This window comes from Herpailurus yagouaroundi, unplaced genomic scaffold (genome assembly GCF_014898765.1).
Source record: "Herpailurus yagouaroundi ecotype Mexico unplaced genomic scaffold, PumYag 139, whole genome shotgun sequence".
In the NCBI taxonomy this organism is placed as follows: Eukaryota; Metazoa; Chordata; class Mammalia; order Carnivora; family Felidae; genus Herpailurus; species Herpailurus yagouaroundi.
In genome coordinates this window covers 64,559,665-64,566,727 of record NW_024412394.1, presented here as the reverse complement: position 1 = coordinate 64,566,727, position 7,063 = coordinate 64,559,665, and positions in this window count along the sequence as shown.

The following is a 7,063-nucleotide window of genomic DNA, read 5'->3' as shown; positions in this document are numbered from 1 at the left end:
TTCTTCTGTCGTTCAGAAATATATGCCTCTCTCTTGGAGCAGCCTACCACATGCCCAATGACCCTCAGCAGGACTCCCAGAGAGCTAGGGCTGGAGGTCTCTCCCGGAAAATGCCCATCTCCACTCTCTCCACTTCAAACCCTCATTTCTCTGATGTGAAAAAGATTTGGACCTGGACTCGAGAGATGCTTCTCTCATTTGTAAGTTATATAGCTAGTTTTAAAAGATTCCTTCCTTCCTTTTCTCTCTTATTTTTTTTTTCTCAGCCAATCCTCTTAAGAGCATATAATTCTTCAGGCTATAGATGAACCATAATATATTATGTTCTTACACTGAAGTTGGAGGGAGGGTTGAAACAGCTGTAATCTATCTAAAATGGGCTGAATGGTTTGCTTCAGATAATGCGGTTTTCAGTCTGGGATCCACGTGTAGGTCAAAACGAGAGAAGACCAAAAACTACCAATTTGGAGCAGTGTGACTATAAATCTTGTAGGGTTTCTGTTGGTTGCAAAAGCTGTCCAACAGGTGGGCATACTGTAACTCTGCAGAGAGTTCCTAGAGGAATCGGGCCTTTGGGGATTACATTGCCTGGGAACAGAGAGGTGGTGCAGGCTGCTCTCTCTCAACTTTCATCTCCGCCTTCAGGAACGTTGGTTAACAATGTACTGGTGATATTGAAAACAGAGAACATACTTCTGTAAACTCAGACACAACACACTTCTCATGTGCACTTGAAGCAGAAAATATGTTCATTCGTAGGTTTCCTTTCTTGTAGAAAACACATTCTCTGTATTTTGAAGTGGGATGAACTTAAAGCCACTTTATCCCAAACAACATCTGAATTTTTGCAACTGCCCAATGCCTTCTATCTGAGGATCACTGTGCCCTTCAGCTGCAGTTGCCGGGTCTCTCTGAGGCATGCTGTGATAGAGTGGGATCAGCTCTGTGCCTCAGTTTCCTCTTTGGAACACTGTTAGCCTGAGGCTGACACAGAACTGCTAAAGTCTGACACCCACCCTTTTGGTAACACACAAGGAAATGTCAACTCAATCTGGCCCTTTGCAGGGAAAATGGCCACCCCCAGAGTGATGGGAACCATTCAGTGAGGGGGCATCTAGAAGAAGCTTGCCTTCGGAGACTGAATGGTCTTGTGGAGTTTGAAGTGGGATGGGTGCAGAATAACATCGGGCCATTTGTAGGCATGGTTCTCCCAAACTCCCTATCCCCTCCTTTCTTTCCTGAAATGTCTGCAGAACTCGTTAAGAGTCAAGCTCCTGACAAGGCAGAAGACAGTAATTTAATGCTATAAAGCTCTGTTGTTTGGCAGGCCTGCCCTAAGTTTAAGCGACATCAGTGACTCCTGTGGGCCCTGCCCAACTCGGCAGTAGCAGCACTGACTAATCTGCTAACGTAGGAAGCAGAGTCAGGAAGCTGGGATTTGGTTTCCAGAGCCAGCAGGAACTTGTCAGGCAGCTTGGGTGTCGACCTCCCATGCTTTGATATTCTCATTTCTAGGATGGAGATACTCAAAGGCCAACCCTACCTACCTCCTTCATGAACACACTCAAAGAGGAGAGAAGGTTGCCTTAAATTTTCCACTGGCACAAGACCAGGTCCCTTTTGCAGTAACAGCAAGAGTGAATACCAAGATCTGTGTGGGGCTTTGAGGAAAACCTCAGTCCCATTGGCCAGATGTACAGAACTACAGTCTTACCCTGGTTCTTAAGAATGAAACAGATTCATTAAAATTGGACCTCATGCTTTGATTGTGCAGGCGGCTGTGTGCATGGGCTAACTGCTCCATGGGTCTCTTGGGTCAAATGTTCTTCTGGACCGCCTTACCTCAGCCCCCCGAACACTGCCAGGCGACCTGCCTCCCCGGAGTCTGCCAGAGATGAGGGTGTGCTCAGACAGGGTGAGTGTCACCCGATGTAGCACTTGCACACAAATTTTCTTGGAATTTGTGACCCCCCCCCCCATTTTCCACTTCCTTTCTGATGGAACAGATAATCAAAAGTTGGCTGCGTGCAGGTGGCTCTGATACAGAAACGTGTTCTACACTTGGAATGAGCAGGAGGGGCGGCCCTGCAGCTTTGGAAATGGCTCGTTCCATTTATACCAGCTGTTCCTCATGATGCCTGATCTACCTTCTGGTGGTGCCCCATCACCTCCCTTCTTCAGCCCTCTTCCTGGAGGATCTGAGGACACGGTCACACTGGGAGAACTGGTTTACTTCCTGAGGCTCCTGGTGCTTCCTCAAGGATCCAGGGGGAGGGGGCAGTCCTGCCATGCTTGGCATTTCATATGTTAGCCTTGAGCCCAGATGTGCTCCTGAGAAGGGTATTCTGTTGGCTCTTGCCCCAGAAGACATTTGTGGGAGGACCACCGTGTCCCTGTGGGAACATACCACCGGGAATGGCAAGGAGCACAGAGTAGGAAATCACGTTCTGATTGTCAGCAAAGGGCAGAGGCAGGCGGAAGCTGCAGGCCTCAGGAACATCCTGGCTTCTCCTTCCCTCAGAAGATTTGCTCACCTTCCACAGGCCCCCCGCCTCCACGGCTTGCCTGTGTCCTATATGTCCTCTGGAGGATATCACCTGCCTCGTAGCATCAGCAGGTTGGAGAGATGACCAAGTTGTGTTTTTCTGTGTTCAGGGCGGTAAAATGGCCCACATGTGTCTATGCGGGAGGGTAATCACAACGAAACTGACACTCAAGTAGAAAACGGTGTCCGCCCACAGGAACTGCCCTGCACCAACTGCTGTGTGCAGGCTAGCCTCCCAGTCACTGCTCAGGTCAGCCTCTGGCTTCCACGAGCTCGTGATTCAGTAATAACTGGAAGCACAATTGCTTTTTCACTCACTATTTTTTAACGGTTTATTCATAAAGCAATTTTTCACTTTTCACTTATTTTCAGCCCCTTTCACATCTATCTACTCACAGTTTCTGTCTTGGTTTAACCTTTCCCTCTCTCCTCCTCCTCCTTTCTGCTTCATTTTGCTTTATTCCCTTTTTTAAACCTTGAACCGTTAAAACAGTATTGAGGCCTCGATCGCCCTGCTAACCAAAATGTTTCCTTTTCAACGTCTTCCTGGGTTCTCTTTATTAGGTTCTCATCTTCTTTTTTAGCTACCAGTATTTTTGTCCTTCTTTCCTTCTAGCGGCAATGAACTTAAATCTTTCCCAGTCTTCTTACACGTATGCCTTTGGTTTAAAAAAAAAAAAAAAAAAAAAAGGATGAAAACAAACAAAAACCCACGAAACTAAACATCCTAGAATTCCTGGTACTTTAGCAGAGGTTTGATTTAAGCACAGACCATTATTTCCATTAAAAGAATCTTGATTCCTTTCAGATGAGCATATTAATTCCTGGGGAAAGTTCATGGTTCTCACAAATTAGCAGGACCTTTGCGAGCCCAATCTTTTTGCCAAAAGAAGCCACAACAGTTGTTTCCATACAAGCCTTCACCTCATTTCCATTTTCTCTGACATCTGCTCTCTAAATTACAAATATCTGCCTATAGCAACAATCAGAGTTCCAAGGAAAACAAACCAAAAGGAAATAGGAGAAAACGGAGTTTTAGCATACAAAGAGATACAATATTTCTGAAAGAGGGCAGAGACAACCCAGGACTGACCCCTTCATTGTGTGAGTCAGGCAACTGAGGCCCAGAGAAGCTCCAGGACTCTGTTGAGAGCACATGGCTAATTAGGGGTTGAACCTGGGCTAAAATACAGCGTCTCTGGGCCCTGGTTCCCTGCTCTGTCCGCCAGAGTAGGCACTCATAATCTCAGTTTGGGTATATTTTTAAATTCTGGCCTAGGGAAGCACGGAAGGAGGAGTCAAATCACCCCATTAATCATCCTTGGTTGGTCTCACAGCAAGTCACTACCAGGTTACTTGTACTAACTTGGGGGTCAAGAAAGAGTTAAATGGAAGGGTGTGCCCCACCTCCTTTGCCGCACCTGGGTGAAAAATGGTAATCAAGGGAAGCCAACTGACCAGAGGAGTGGGGAAGGAATAACTGCACTGCAGTTGCTTTGCAGAGTGCCAGGTGAGAGTGGCACTATGTTTTCGTCTTCCCTCCCCTTTCAGAATCCCTGAGAAGAACTCAAGGGTGGAATGTGTTTTCAAGTAGTTACAAAATACACAGAAGACTTCGTTTCGCGGTATCATGGATTCTTCCTCAGAATTGGGCAAGCTCTCCAGATCTGCCTTCCATTTATATATATAGAAACTTAAGTTCTCTACTACAGCCTTCTGTCTTGTCCCCAGCCCTTCGATCGTTCTGAAGGTCAATAGAAATCTTTGAATCATAGACGTAGGAAGGGTTTGCCAGAGTATCTCATACATCTTGCACTTTCAAACAAGTTGATGTCTAAGTCCTCCCAGGAAGGAGATCTTACTCCTTCTTCCCCCCATTGGAAAGGAACCTTTGTGATACCAGCCCTAAAGATAAGTGTTAGTCCCTGTGATTTAAACCCAAGTCCTCCTCTGCTATGGTTTAATTTTATCGCCGTTGCTCTGCTCCTCCCTTGCAGTGGAGAAGAGCTGATTGCTTTCATGTACAGGTGAGTTCTTCAGATCCCTAAAGATGGGGAGTTTGTTTCCACAATTCCATGGAAACAACCACCTTTTGTTAATACACTGAAGAATTTCTTATCAAAATTACCCATTGGCACTTACCTGTCGCTTCCTCTTTCTTAATGGAGGCAGAAGATGATCAGGTGACTATGTTTATACTAAATAAAAGCTTTTATCTTAAATCCAGAGAGAGGGAAATCTACATGTGGCCAACTGGTTCACTACTTGTCAAACCTGGAAAGAGGAGCAAACTAGGAGAGGGTTTGTTAGTTTACAGTATTTTGTGAAACTGGGCATGGAGAGTATTTGCATAAATCAGGTTAAAAATAACTTTTTGGAATCTTGCTGTGTTTTTTTTCTTTTTCTGCCTAAATGCCTAAATTACATAATTAAGGCTGTATTGAGATTAAAATCACTTCTCATTTAAGCAGCAGCTGTCAGCAGCGTTTTGAGCAAATGGACTGGGGGGTTCTGAGGACTTGAAGTTTGGAAAAGAAAGTGATGGGAGAATTATCTAGGAGGCCTGAAACATTTTCTTGCAGCTGCTGTACACCCAGAAGTGGACTCCAGAGAGGTAGCCAGTGCTCAGAACGATCTGATTTCTTCTGGCCAGAAGTTGACAATGAAATGGACATGTTATGGACAAAGTCCTCATGATCTCCTAAAGGAAATGAAGTGTCTTCCGGTTTGGTGCAAGGATCACATTCTATGTAACCTCTCTCCTATTCACTAATTTTTTAAGCTACTGCTCTCTGTGGGACACCCTTCCTTTCTAGACCAGATTATTGTTGAGGCCTGGTTTTACATTAGAAGTCTTCCACCATGTGCCTCTGATTACTTTCATTTCTCTACTCTGGTCTTTTCTCATTATCTCCTTTGAAAGAAGACTTCACACACACACACACACACACACACACACGAAGGAATGAGCTCACTTATACAAGTTTATGGGTCCTAAATAGATTGCCTGTCCCTCGAGGGAAAAAATAATCTAGAAATGTGCCCATAAACTCCCATGGAACCATACATTCTGTATATTCCCTCATGGTGGGGAATTGAATCTATTATTTCTGAACAGAGCTTTTATTTTAAGGAAAGACTCAGAAAGAGATGACTTCTTCACTCTTGTCTTGCCCTGAAAACAGCTGCATGAAGCCTTGATCCAACTGTGTGGATGTCAGCTGGGTGGACTTGAGCTCCTAGTGAATATTATCTTTTCATGTAATGTTTCATTAAACAGCTAAGTCCACAAGAGTTCCCAAGATATATAACTCTCAAGGAAAAAAAAAAAAAAAGGTATGCTTTGCCAAGTAAAGAACTATGATTTATGGCAGTAACTGTTACACTCTAAATCTTATTGGGCTTTGTTTTGAAAAATTATTAGCACAATGGTTCTGTAGAATTTAGTAGTGCAACCAGCACCATTTGGCACGTTTATGACAATAGGGTTCTGGTTTTCTTAACTCCACAGTTACATGTTGGCAGCATTTCAAATTCTTGGCACAGATGTTTAAGTGAATATAAAGAAGAAACATAAAAAAGAACATTGGGCAGTTTTGAGTATCCAAATGTAAGGAGCATTATTCCTAACATGCGGTTAGCATGGACATGGGACCATGAACTTGGTAATAGATGACATGGCAAGCATGAGCACTATTTGCAAAAGACTTTGTTTTTTTTCACTGAGGGCACTAACAGTTGTCTCAAAGCATCTCCTATTCATATCTGCCAAATAAGACTCAAATTTATTTGTGCCTGGAGACAAGTTAGTTTTTAGAACATCGATGGACAAGCAAATAGACCCATTCCCACCACATGACCACTGGGACTGCATGGCCAAACCACCATGTCCCTGGGTTTCATCCGAACAATGGCCAGATTCTGGTAAAACAGCTTTCTTGAAATTTGTTTTCAATGAACAAGTGGCAGATCTACTTTCTGGGCTAAATGTGAAGGGACAAAAAAATACCACGGGATGTAGGGCAGGAAGACTATGCAGAAGCACAAAAGAACTTATTCCCTGTGGCTTGCTCAGTGCTCGCTACTGAAGCAAAAACGTGACTGGGCAAAGTGTTATTCCTCAACCTGGTTTCCAGGGCTTCCCTAAGGGCCCCTTACCCGTGAGTGGGTTGGGTACACACACACACACACACACACACACACACACACTGGCATGAGGCTAGGAAGGCATTTCCGGAATTGATCTAAGCCTTCCTATCCTCCCCACCACCCCATCCCCATCAAGAAAGTAAAACAGACAAAACCCAACAAAAGCAAATAAATCTTCCCCCATTTACTGGCTAATGTTTGAAATGCTTTCCTTAGAGAACACTTTCATAGCTCATAATTGAAAAATCTTACACTTATGAGAGAAGACAGATCAACACTGCAATCACTCACAAGTGTGGTCTCACATGGAGATGGGAGATGAAGGAATCATTTGCTGGCAGGGAGGGTGGACAGGGCAGGAGAGAGGCA